This window comes from Neofelis nebulosa, assembly GCF_028018385.1.
Source record: "Neofelis nebulosa isolate mNeoNeb1 chromosome Y unlocalized genomic scaffold, mNeoNeb1.pri SUPER_Y_unloc_2, whole genome shotgun sequence".
Classification (NCBI taxonomy): Eukaryota; Metazoa; Chordata; class Mammalia; order Carnivora; family Felidae; genus Neofelis; species Neofelis nebulosa.
Window position 1 is genome coordinate 196,213 of NW_026691918.1, and position 13,558 is coordinate 209,770.

The window sequence follows — 13,558 nt, forward strand, 5'->3', positions numbered from 1 at the left end:
CGGCGCAGCCCAGTGGGCACGCTCACTTTTTCAGAGCCCCGAATTACGCTGTGGGCTCGGGAGCTACAGCGACGCAGCTTGCTCGGAGTGCCAGTTCCAGTTCGATCCGGAGTCTCTACCCCGGACTTGGCAACGCCTCACGGCCTTTACTGAAACTTTGGCCCCAAAGAGCGACAGCGTAGCCTTTAACATTCCCCATCCTGCCCGACTTCCTCCCCTCTAAGGACAACCTCCTCCGGTCACGTGAAATACCTCTCGTGCGCGACTGGTTGCCGAGGTACAGAACCTAAAAGCTACGTTTTGAAAGCTTCCGTGCTGCTGGTTAAATGGCACATTTTGGCTGCTTGCGTCAATCCTTCGCGACTCAGGTGAAACTGGTAGTGCTGAAAGAGGCACCCACCATCCTCAGTTAGGTCACTGGGGGAAATGCCTGGCTTGCCACCGACTACAAGGTAAAAGGTGAGGAAGAATACTGTTTTTTACGTGTTGGCTGTTAACGCTTGTTTGGTAACCTTTGCCACGAGACGAACATTTGGCTTTGTTTCCTCCCGGGCGATGACTGTGGGAGCGAGTGTGTGTTTTTACCTGTGTGTAGGACTAAATGGGGTGGGGAAGACCGCTAGGGCTTGGGGGCGCTTGGCTGAGAAGGAAGGGCAGGGGACGCAGCCCTATCTGAAGGCCAGGTGCGGGTGAGCCAGGTGTGACAGCCACGTGCGAATGTCGCTGCGGGGGCCTTGGAGCCTGGTGATCTTGCTCCCAGTGCTCCCCGCGCTGGGCACCACAGTCGGGAGACGGGACTGAGGTCAATAGCTAGCCCTGGGACTTCGGTGGGTGCACAGAGTTGCTGTGGATGCGCCCTGGCAGAACTAGCGAGCTATTGCGTAGTTCGGTAATGGCGCGGAGGCGCTGGCTACGCTGCGTCTCCTTTTCCTGCTCTGCCTTTCCTTTCCGCCACCACACAGGCTGGTCCGTTGCTGTGAAGTAGCTGGTATGGGCGCGTGGTTCCTGAACCTTGGCTCTTGGCATCACCCGTTTGGCGACACGCGGGGGCAGCGATGCCGAGGTGATGCCAGAGGACTTCAGTCCGACACAATTGGGCGGGATCGTCGTGTAACAACTTGTCTTTCTAACTTACGTTTTTCTTCCTTTCTCTCTTTTTTTCTGTGCTTTGAGTGGCTTACCCCTGCCTGGCCTTTGCTGGGACACATTCTAGAAAATTTCCGTTATTTTACTTACGGCAAGGAGTTTTCACTCCCTGGATACAAGAAAGTGGAGACCTCCTTAAGAATGGGAGAATCCACTAGTTCTGCGATCGGTTTGTAGAATCGGGGAACGGTCACGCAAATGCATGCGGATGCGCTCCTTAACGGTATGCTGTTTTCGCAGCCCTGTTGCCGAGAATTGCAGACGAGGGCTTTGGAAATCCCGTTTCTTTCGCCTTCACTTGAACATATTAAAACATTCACTCCTGTATGAAATCACGAAATAATATTTTTCTAACATGTTTAATGAATTTCAGAAGGTCAAGTTTATAATTGAGCAAAGTGTCAAGAACTAGCTTTTTGGGGTCTGTTTCCAATGTTAGGTATTTTCAGGTATCAGTACAATGGGTTACTAACTTCTCAGGGTCCACCCGCCCCCCCCTGGCCCCCCCCCCCCCCCAACTTCTCACTCTCCACACAAGAAAGATGTGCAGGAAAGATCCAGTATGTGCAGCGCTGAAAGCGAAGTCGCAGATTCGACCTAGAAATTCAAAATTGTCACTTTGTGTGGCAGTGATTTTAGAGATCCTTCCCCCAGGGAGAACTCTGATTAAAATTGTAACATAAGTTCTGCTTTATGCTCCTTCGGATGAGGATAGAAAGTGGTTGGATTAGGAACACGGGTTTATTCAGTTAGTGTTTTAAATGACCAGATTAGAAAGGTTAAGGTAATGACCCTTTGTGTTAATAGTTGGACATGAATAGTCTGAAAATGATAGCGTCTCAGCTGATTCATTTTTGTCTACCAACTGTACAGTTCTCTGCTTATGCTTTTCTGGGCATTTTTCTAGTTTTGCTTTCTCATTTAACTGGGATTGAAACGTTAACAGGATAAGGTATTCATTTTGAATTTCTTTTCTTTCTTTTCTTTTTCTTTTCTTTTCTTTTCTTTTCTTTTTTTTCTTTTCTTTCCTTTCCTTTCCTTTCCTTTCCTTTCCTTTCCTTTCCTTTCCTTTCCTTTCCTTTTCTTTCTTTTCTTTTCTTTTCTTTTCTTTTCTTTTCTTTTCTTTTCTTTTCTTTTCTTTCTTTTCATTTCAAGTTGGGTGAATATCTGCTATCTGCAGGAGTCACTTTTAGGTACATTCTTTAATTTTTAAGTCACTTTTAGGTACATTCTTTAGTTTTTAAATTTTCTCATTGACTTGGGAAAAAAAATACTTCTCAAGGTAAACCTCTTTTCCTCTTTTTTCCCTTATATTTTCAGGAAGCAGAAATAATGTGTAATTATTCGGTTATTTTTTAAATATTGGGGCAGTTAAAACACAAGTGACTCCCTTGTTCCTCTGTTAAGACGATGGCTTTGATTGGGTTCTGTTATTACAGAATTACCTGTTTTTCCCTTGTTGTGTTTATTAGTGCTTATATATTTGGGGGTTCTGTTAGATGTATGTAAAGTTGTAATTGTTAATTTTTGTGGATTGACATTTTTGTCAAAATATGATGCTTTTGTCTTTTGTAACAATTTTTGCCTGAAGGCCGATTCTCATTTTAGCATTGCCCCTCTACCTTTCCGTTAGTTACTGTTTTTATGAAGTATCCCTTCCCCATGCTTTCATTTTCATACTGTTTGTGTCCTTCTATCTGAGTCTATTGTAGAAAACGGTTAGTTGGACTCTTCATTTTTAAAATCCATGTGTCGTACTTGGCCCCTTAATTAGAGAGTTTACTCCATTTACATTGAACGTAATTACTAACCGGGATGAATTTACTTCTGCTAATTAATTAATTAATTAATTAATTATGCTTTTTATTATTTATTTATTTCTGCTGTGTTTTGTTTGGTATGAGTCTTTTTTCCTTCTGTTACTGCCTTCTTCTGTGTTTGTGTTTTTTTGTAGTGTAGAATTTTTTTCCCTCATTTCTTTTTGTGTATATTGGTTAGTTTTATAGTTGTTTTCTGGGTATTACAATTGGCCCCTTCAGTTTATAACAAATGAATTTGACTTACTACCAAGTTTGTTTCAGTAGTATACTGAAAGTCTGTTCATATACAGTTTTGCCATCTTCTTTGTTGTATTGTCTTAGATTACATCTTTATAGATGGAACATTTTTATTTTTGTTTGTAGTTTGTCTTTTAATCACCTAGGGAAAAAAAGAAGTTAAGAACAGAAATACAGTAATACTGGCTTTTGTGTTTATCTTATGTAGGTACCTTTAGTAGTTTATTGTTTTGTATGGCTTTGACTTGATGTGTAATATCCTTTCATTTCTGTCTCATTTTCAGATGTCTCAAATCTGATCTTCATTTTCATTTTTTGTAGTGTGGGTCTGGTAATAAAGTATTCTCTCCTTCTCTTTTGCTTTGAATTTATTATCTTATTTACTTTTATTGAAGTGTGGTTGATGTACAATATTATATTATTTTCAGGCATACAGCATACTGATTCAACATACTAATACATTATGAAATGATCGGCAAACACAATTACTCCACTTACCATTTGTCACCATCCCCCCAGCTTTTGTTTGTCTGGAGATGTTTAATGCCCTCTTTTGTTTTGAAGGATAGACTTTGAATTTATCGTATCTTAAGTTTGTTGAGCTCCTTGTATGTGTAGATTAATAGTTTTTATCAGATACGAGAAATTTTTCCACTTCCTATTGTCTCTTAGTGGCTGTTATTTTCTTCAAATATTTTTTTCTGCTCTTCTGTATTCACTTCCTCTTTAACTCCCATCATGTGTGTGCTGGTATGCCTACAGGTCTCTTAAGCATGTTGATTCTTTTCATTCTTCTTTCTCACACTTTTTCATACGGTTTCTCACACTGTACCATTTCAGTTGACCTGACTTCCAGTGTACTGATTTTACTGCCTGCTAAAAACTCTGCTGTTGAATCTCTTTTTCATGAGTTTTTCATTTCAGTTACTGTACTTTTTGGGTCTGGAATTTCTGTTTGTGGTTCTTTTTTTGACTTTTATTTACTGATGCTGTTATTTTGTACATACATTGTTCTCCCGATTTAGCACTTTGTCCATATAAATTTTATTTTATTTTTTTATGTTTAGTTTTGAGAGAGAGAGAGAGAGAGAGAGAGACAGAGACAGAGACAGAGACAGACAGACCATGAGCAGGGCAGAGGCAGAGAGAAGGAGACTCAGAATCTGAAGCAGGCACCAGACACCGAGGAGTCAGCCCAGAACCTGACGCGGGGCTTGAACCCATGACCTGAGTTCATGACCTGAGCTGAAGCTGGCCGCTCGACTGACTGAGCCACCCAAGCACCCCACACATTTTATTACTTTTAAAACTTTCTCAGTAACATATTTACACCAGCAGGTAATTCAAAACATGCATGTAATTAGTTCAACACCAAGGTTTCCTAAGGGACATTTTCTCTTACTTTGTTTTATTCCTGTGATTTGCCCATAGTTCCGTGTTTCTTTGCACACATTATAATTTTTTGTTGGCAACTAAATGTGGCGAATGTTACTATCAAACAAAATCAAATTCTGATTTGGTAAGAAGACACCTTATTTAAAGAGACCGGTGCAATATGGAGAACATTCTGATTGTAGAAATCTGAAAGTATCTCAGTCAGAGAGTGGGTTTTCTTTTATTGGGTGGGTAAGCAAGATTAGTAAAAACTTTTTCAGGGGAAATGAGCAAGCAAAGAAAGTGAGCATATGGCATGGTGGGCTGTGTGAATCAGCTCTTACTTGGGGTGACTTCTTAATAGGGGGAAGAATCTGTATTTTAGTGCTTACTCATGGGTAAGCCTGAAATTAGGGGTCTGTGGGATGGAAAGAAGGCTGACTAAACTTTGGTCAAGAGAAGGCAGTGAGTAAGAAATGTGCAGTTGTGAGTACTGAACTGTGGATACCAGAATCTTTCCCCCACTAGCTAGGGTTCTTGCTGCTTGTGATAGATTATAGTTGTTTGTTCAGTTAACTCTTTATGGTTTCTTTATGGAGAGCTGTTTTGCAAAAATAATATATACTTTGTATGGTCCTGGAAGTCATCTGTTTTAGATAATGATATGAAAGATACTTCCTTGAAAGCTGGGAGTGACAAAAACAAAAACCAAACTCAGTCTTTACAAGTGGGTTTCTTTTAGGGAACTCCGTTAACGCTTGGCTAGGCCATTTAAAACTTGCCTTAGCGCGTACTTCCTCCTTGAACATAGCAAGATGTAAAACCTTAGGATCTTTAAGGTCTTTTCTGAGCATATCCTGCTCTTACATATGTCTGGTCTTCTGGATTCCCTGGTATACCTGGAGGCTTTTCAAAGCTCTGTTCCATCTATCTTTCTTCTCCAACCTTCTCATTTTTAGGTTGTTTGCCTTACCTGTTATTCTTAGCCCAGAATGGTGGCTGTGGCTGTTACTACAACTTTGGCACTCGGAGGCTATACCAGCCCAAGGGAGTTCGTTTAGAGAGTAGCAAAATAAAGGCTCCTTTGGAGCCACTGTATGGGTCAAAACCCATCATCAGTGCTCTTAAGAACAAGGTTTCTATTAGCCACTCTGCCACCGGCAGACCACACCAGGAATGCTAGCCGCTTTCAAGCTGTGGTTAGTGTATGTTAGGCAGGTAATTATAAAGTCACTCTGTCCTCTTACAGATATGCAGTAGCTGCTTTCTTCATTTATCCCTCCCCTGGTGGGTGTGTTGATTATATTCCAGACTTCTAAAAAAAAAAAAAAAGTGAATTTGGACAGTTTTGGGGATCTTAATCATTGCCTTAGTGTAGGAATGGTTTTATGGAAAACCTGCCTCATTATTTTCAGTCATGTCCCTCCCTCTTGCATAAGCTTAATTTTGTAAGGTGGTGGTATCCAGATAACACACTTAGTTAATTTTTTTTTTTTTTTTAACTTGGTTAGGTGAAATAGCTCCTAATGAATTATGTATAGTTAGCATACAGTTGTGATTGTCTAGAGTTATCTGTAGACTATCTAGAATTGATACATAATTGTATAATTGACAGGGCAAATGACAGACCTTGCTTCAGGGACGCGTGTTGTTTATGTAAAGTAGAGTTTAAAGTAATGTCCCAAGTAAATTCCTTTTCCTCCTTTTTCTTCTTACCTCTCCTTTTCCCCATGGTCCCAATATGATTATAAGTACCTTTCAGATAATCAAACGGGTGTGACTGTATTTAAAACATCTAAAGCATATACCAATTTAATGTTAGTATTCAGCAGCATTAAAGAGAGTAGATACAGATAGTAGGTGACCTTTAGTATCCATTCAGACCCAGAGGTTATAGTTTTGTGGTTTTATCCATGTCCTAGTTGAATTTATGTTGGTAGTTACGACTGTGTAAATTCTGCTCTTTGATGGAAAAGATTTACCAGATAACCAATGTGGTCTCCCTGTGCTACCACAATACTTTTGTTAATGTTTATGGTCTTGGGAATTGATTTTAATTCTGTTTCCAGAATGCCCCTCCCGTCTTCCCACTTTCCACCGCTTAACCTGCTGTAAGCAATATTTACTTGTTATGATGACATTTTTTCTACTTCTGTAAGGTAGACTGGTGTGGTGGGGAATAAGAGCTTCTAGAATTTATGCCATAGAACATCATTTCTTCTTTAAGAAATGTTGTTGTGTTAACATGTGGTAAGAGAAAAAAATTTCTGAAACCCGTGGGTATATTATCCTGCAGAAGGAACTCCCCACTTATGATTAAGTAGTGTGCTGAGATGGGGAGATTGTTCTGGATTGTTTGGGTAGGTGGGCTCAGTGTAAACACAAGCATCCTTATAATAGGAAAACAGGAGTGTGAGACTCAGAGAAGGAGGTGTGGGCAGGTATCAGAGAGAGATCTGAAGAATCTGCTGCCGACTTTGAAGGTGGAGAAAGGAGTGGTCTCTAGAACTTGGAAAAGGTGTGAAAACAATCTCCTTGAGAGCCTCGAGAAGGAGGCCTGAGAGCTTCTGTTCTTCATAACTGTAAGATGATAAATGTGAATTTTTAATGCATTAGGTTGATAGTAACTTGTTAACAACAGTAATAAGAAGCTAACATAGCATGCATCTTACAGAATCCCTCATTCACAAATTATTACAGTAGTTCCGCAGTGGGCCAGCAGTTTATATTGATCATAGCAAATTTTCTCACAACTCTATAAGGTAGGTACTGTCCATCCAGTTTACAGATGAGGTAACGAGTGTTTAGCTCTCACCATGGCTGCACAGGATGTGGTAAGAGATATGTTAAAATATTGGGCTCTTTTGGCTCTAAGACCATTATCTGTCCCATATGTCTCATGCTGTCTCTTATTAGCACAGTCCTCAGTTGTTAAGGGTATAAAGGGCAAAGCCTTCTTGCTGAGTGTGAGCAAATATTGGTGGCAAGTAAATGAGTAATAGTTTTACTAAATGAAAGTAAATTTAATTAAGGGTGGGATGTGATTAGGAAGTGTCAGAAATCTCGTGAGATCTAGAGACCAGGTGGATTGTGAACCGTCTAGGCTTCATACCTGTGGTTTCACTCATTTGAGCCCCACCTGGACGTTAGATACAGATTTGGAGGTATGGGTGCACTGGAATTCTCGGAAAAAGCACCTCAAAGTGTAACTTAGGTAAATTACAGGTTGACCATTGTTTGAAGTGTGAAGTAGAGAGACCCATTCACTGTAAGTTCTGTTGAAGAAAGTCCACAGTTGTGTGTTAACAAATGCTAAAGTGGTCTGGGAAAGTAGGACAAATAAAAAAAGCATTGATGTTTCAAAATGGCATGATGATTGGTCCACATGGAGCTGGAGAAAGGTGGCTTCAGAAAATTGGGACACAGATGATGCACTTAGCTAACCCACAAAAGTAGAGGACCATCTTATATTTTAGGACTCTCTGGCTTTAAAGATGCTAGTTGTGTGACTCAACCCCTGCCACTCTGCAAAATAGGTCAGGTCCAAGCATATTTCAGTGGACGTTAAAATCTTTGGATTCCTGATTATTTGGCTGCCAATATCAATATAGATTTGTACCTGTATCTCTCAGAGTACAAATAGTCATTGAATTATATATAGTTAGAGCTAGAAGTGGTTTTTAGCTCATCGTAGTTTTAGAGACAAAACCGCCACAGGTATGAAATCTGAAATATATAACCCTCTGTGATTGTTTTAAAAGGCAAAGTACTTAGTCTAATATATACTGTCATTTTAGAATTCGTCTATAAGGAATCTACTAGTATGTATACTACTAGCATGGAGATTATAAAACTAGAAACTCTATAAGACCCTTTTCATAACAGACCGTTTGCCAGACTATTTTGGTCAATTTTGGCTTCTTCAGTGCTGCAGAAAATTAGATTTCTTCATCCCTATATTTAGCACTTATATTTCTTCTCCCAGATGCTTTGCCTGCCAGCAGGAAGTATTTGTAGTAACTCCTACTAAGTTATTTTGTCCATGTATTATTGCCTACCAGAGCTCAATTACCACTTTCAGAAGAACTTACTCTTCAGAATGTGATAGGTCATAATGATAATGCATTTTTATTTGTCCATATCTTTGGTTCTTGTACACGGACAGACTTCTTAAAGTTGCTCATCACCGAGACTGTTCATTATACCTGCCTGGAAAGGATTTCTGAGTATTAAATGAGGGATTATATCACTGTTCCAGATGGTTTAATCAGAGCAGTGAAGAGCAAGGGGAAATGCTTAGGATTCATTTTTCCTCACCTCCTATTTGGATTATCCTGGCTCGGTAATGCCAGTCACTTAAAAAATAAATATAACTTACTTATAAGTTATAGTTGACCAAGAAGGAAGTGGTTGGTCCTGTGGTCCCACGTAGTGCCAGGGCATTTTCCCTAAAATTGGATTTGCCAGATCATTTGTAAGGTACAAATTCTTCTTAGATTATGTTTTTATTCCTGCCATCGTCTTGTGTGTGTCCTTATTTACACCTGAGGGCGGCAGTTCTTAATTTCTTCGGCCTAAGAAGTTATCTAAATATTACTTAATTTTATTTTTAAAACTCCTTAAAAAGCACCAAGGACTCCAGTTTGGAGTCTACAGTGCTACCAAAAAGTTTTAATGGGTCCTGTGAAAACCCAGTGCTGTATTTCATGGTTCAGATGGATCCTATACCTTTCAGTCATCTTGTAATGCCTTGTCATGTGGAAAATACTGAATTCACTGACGTACATTCTTCTTCCAAATGTTGTTGTCCAATATTAGGCAATCATACTTGCTGATATCATTGTCACTCTCAGCAGAAAAGCCATTATGTACTGGGAAGCTGCTGGAGTCATGGTGACTGACTGAAATTATCCAAAATTCTGATTTGCATTTGAAAGTTTGAAGTTTTCCCATTGCGACAAATTCTGTTGTTTATCCTGACGGGCTTATTTCATTCATTTTCTAGAAAATATCGGGCAGATACCCAAATCTGAAAAATCATGGTAACTAGAAACTGTGGAGGGCCAGAGATTTTACTTTACTTGCAAACGGATAACTTGGCAGTATTTTATGAATACGGGGAGAAACCTCGAGACAGAAGAAGAGTTTTTTACAATTGCATTTACCTGAGGGCCCGCATGCACGCACCTGTCTCCTGAGCCTGGTGGTGTAAAGAGAAGCAGATGATGTTTGCATTTCAGAAGAGTAATGCTAGGTTTAGGGGATCTGACTCGTTAATAATGGGCAGTGTGGTGGGAGGAACAGTGCCTGCTCAAGGACGCCCATGTCTTCAGCAGGACTCATGAATGACCTCATTGTCCAAAGGGACTTGGCAAAGATGCGGCGGCATAGGTTAGGATATTGAGGGAGTCTTCGGATGGGCCCAGTGAAACTGCAAGGATCCTTGCAAAGGAAAGACGGGGAGACGGGGAGAGGAGTCGGTGGCGAGGTGGTGGGGGGCGGGGGGGGGGGGGAAGCATTATGCATGAGGCTTAACTTGCTATTACTGGCTTTGAACATGCAAAAAAGGGCCACGAGCCAAAGAACACAGGTAGCCCCCAGAAAAGACAAGGGAATGGATTCTCCCACAGAGCCTCAAGAAGGGATATAAGATAATAAATGAGCCACTGAGTTTGTGGCCCTTTGTTACAGCAGCAACTGGAAACGTAGGCAGTAAGCAAATCTGCCCGTTGCTTTAGAAGTAGATGCCATTCTTATTTTTTTCCCCAGGGCATCCTTGAAAAGATAGTCTGAAACAAAGACAGGAGGTGTGTCGTGTCTCTGCCCACAAGAGAGGCAGAAACACTGTCGTAGGTTCTGGTGAATCTTCTGTTGGGTGCCCATTGGCCACACTTGTTCACTCTGACCAGCATAGCCCAGGACCAGATTTTTCCAGTCTATCTCATAGGATACTATCAACAGGACTCCAAGCATGAGGAAGAGCCCAAGTGGCAGGATTAACTTCAACCCTGCCCTGCTGTAACTGGCTGAGGAAGTCTCATAGACCATCAGAAAGCCGGATGGGGCCCGGTGTTGACCTTTCCACTGGCCTGAGGCATGGCAAGATACACTCACAAGTGGTCCGCAAGAAAGAGGTCTAGGGCAATTTTGTCATCATTAATAACTCTGGCCAGGGAGGTGAGACTCCCTTGAAGCCATTTGTTGATCATTTCAACTAAATTTGTGGACAGATTTCAGACTGCCTTTGGTTCGTGAATGACTTCCATTGTGGGGATAAAACTACCTGCGCTGTGGGCATAAACCCACCTACGTGTGGAGTTAGTTGTTCTCGGGTGGGTTCCTGCAAGGAACCAAAGCTAGCGTCATTTTGGAGAGCACTTCACAGTTGTCTGAGGGCTACATGAGTACTAGTGGTATTTAAACACTTCAGCACTGGGGCGCCTGGGTGGCGCAGTCGGTTAAGCGTCCGACTTCAGCCGGGTCACGATCTCGCGGTCCGTGGGTTCGAGCCCCGCGTCAGGCTCTGGGCTGATGGCTCGGAGCCTGGAGCCTGTTTCCGATTCTGTGTCTCCCTCTCTCTCTGCCCCTCCCCCGTTCATGCTCTGTCTCTCTCTGTCCCAAAAGTAAATAAAAAACGTTGAAAAATATATATATATATAAACACTTCAGCACTTGATGATCTGTTATGACTTAAACACTTGGTGATCCATTATGACCACCGCTAAGATAGACGACGCTTGAGGGACACAAATTAGTGCACAACTTCCGTGAAAGACGAGGTACACATGGTACCTTTGGAAAGAAAGTGTTGTTTATGATTTTGGAGCTTCCCAGGGAGGACTTCAATCAGTGTCCCCAAGTGGCACAAGTTCAGAGTGCTTGACAGCATAACTCCCTAGAGAGCCGGTGAGTCTTAGAGTTTGCAGGTAAGTAATTGAATTATATCCCCTTTTTGAATGGCCTGCCCGAGGCCAGTCCATGACATCGGGAGGATGGCATTTTTCTGCCCCTGGAATGAGCTGGTGATGCCTAAGAGGAAGGAAGGCAGGGCAGACACTCAGTGAGGTACACATGTATTTTATTTGGGAGATGCAGGTTCGGGGACATCCCCTGCTAGCTACATCCATTTAAATTGCAGTCAAATTGTCATGAGCTGTCTGGCTGGAAGGCACATTCAGCAGTGTGTCCAGTCCAAGGAGCTCTTCCTTCCCCCCACCCCCAGCACCCCTTCGCCTAACCCGTTCCTGCCTCAATGCGTACATTTTGGTAACTGCCGCAAAAATATCTCCGGTATTTCCAGGAGATACATCTTTACCTTTTGTCCAGTCATCCCCTACTTGTGGCAGTCCTTTTGTCCAGAAAGGTTAGGTACTTCAGGGCTGAGGTAAGTTGTATAAACGGCACAGAGATGCATTCTCTCCTCTTTGACCGGTGTGGACTATCACCCTAGGGATATCCCTTGGGCATTGTACTCAACAGTGTACGCCATCATCCTTGTGATCGAGGACCACGTCAGTCCCACAAGAGACTCCAGGTAGCTGATGCAACGTTTGAATCCTCTAGGCCCCATTTGGTACCTGGAGAGTGTTCCCCCTGGGTGACTCGGTTTTACTGTCGGGGGAATGAGGCAAGCATCAGCCTAAGAATGCTATGGTCAGGATTCTTTGAATTTCTTCTGCCGCATTGGCCCCGATGATGATTACCCGGGAGGAGACAGAGGGGATGATCCCTTTCTGGGGGCAGCTGCATTCACTGGCCCAACTCGCATTTCCAAGGTGTGTAGATAAGGACAAGGTGGGGAGGTAATATTAGGAACCCAGCATGGAGCCCATTGTGGGGCTTGCACTCATGACCCTGAGATGAAGAAGACCTGCGCTGAGACCAGGAGTTGGAGGCTTAACTGACTGCGCTACCCTGGCACCTGTTGGGAATCTTGTTGAGATGGCTTTTGAGGGGCAGTCCTAACTCCCAGTAATACTACGTGCCTATGGATGATGGGGGAACATGGGTGGTACAAGGCGTACCCGGACCGTCGCTGCATTCTTAGTGGGTCTTTGATAAGGGGTGTGCCACTGTCAGATCACAGGTCATCTGTAGGAGGTGATCACAGGATCGATTAGGGCAAGGGCTTCGTTGCTGTGGTGAGAGTCAGCTGATCAGAGTGGAGTGGCAACCCCACAACCTGAAAAGGAGGTAGCCGTGGGGTACCCGAGACCAGTAGCCCTGGCAATAGTTCAAAGGTCAGCGGTACTCAGACTTCCAGCAGGAGGTACACTCAGTGCCCTGTGTGCTGTGGCCTTCCCAATCTGGAGACAACTGGGTCAACTCTCAGCCTGTGTCACAAGCCTAGCATACAATGGTAACAGAATCAGAAACAGAATGTTTTACTTGGTGCCCAGTCTACGATGGTGGTGTACATGTTGCCATGATCCGTGCAGTCAGTGAGCGTAATTCCGCCTGTAGCAAAGGCGGCAGTCTGGGTGGTGCAGGCTTGATCCACAGCTTGCTTTCACTCTCACCATGGGCATCTACGTGAATAACCCAGATGATTCATTTAGTGGGTTTGATTGATTTCCCCATTCCGTGGTGCTAAAGAAGAGGTCCTTAATCTACCAGTCTGTCTTTTTTTTCTAAGTTGAAGACCAAGTAGTGAGCCGTAACAAGTCTTACCGGGGAGAGATAAGGTATAGGCCAGAGCAGCAGAGCAGTAGGAGTTACCTTGAATTCACTCCACCTAACGCAGCAGCCATGTCCATTCTTGGTTCTTCATAATTTGTGCTGAGGCAAAACAGCGAGCACAGCCAGCTGCGGCCATTCGGTTTCATTGTAACCAGGTCACCGGGTACACTGGAGATTTGGAGAGGAAACAGGAATTTGGAGAGCCCCTCTGAATCCCACTGGGCCAGTGGCTTTGCTTCAGGCAACAGACCTCCAGAATGACAACAAACACTTCTTTGTGTAAAGTAGAGGTGGGACTTGGC

At 42.8% G+C, this 13,558-nt stretch overlaps 1 protein-coding gene across 4 annotated transcripts in view; it reads left to right on the forward strand.

Moving 5' to 3' along the window:
- Window positions 1-263: 263 nt before the first annotated feature.
- Window positions 264-13,558, forward strand: part of LOC131503590 (gamma-taxilin-like) — a 49,756-nt gene continuing 36,461 nt past the window's right edge. The window contains exon 1 of one of the 4 annotated variants that reach the window (XM_058715055.1): window positions 264-459. The gene's annotated coding sequence lies outside the window, so the exon portion shown is untranslated. Of the gene's footprint in view, window positions 460-4,340; window positions 4,542-13,558 lie in introns of those variants that run through there. The other 3 variants (XM_058715052.1, XM_058715053.1, XM_058715054.1) reach the window with 3 other exon arrangements.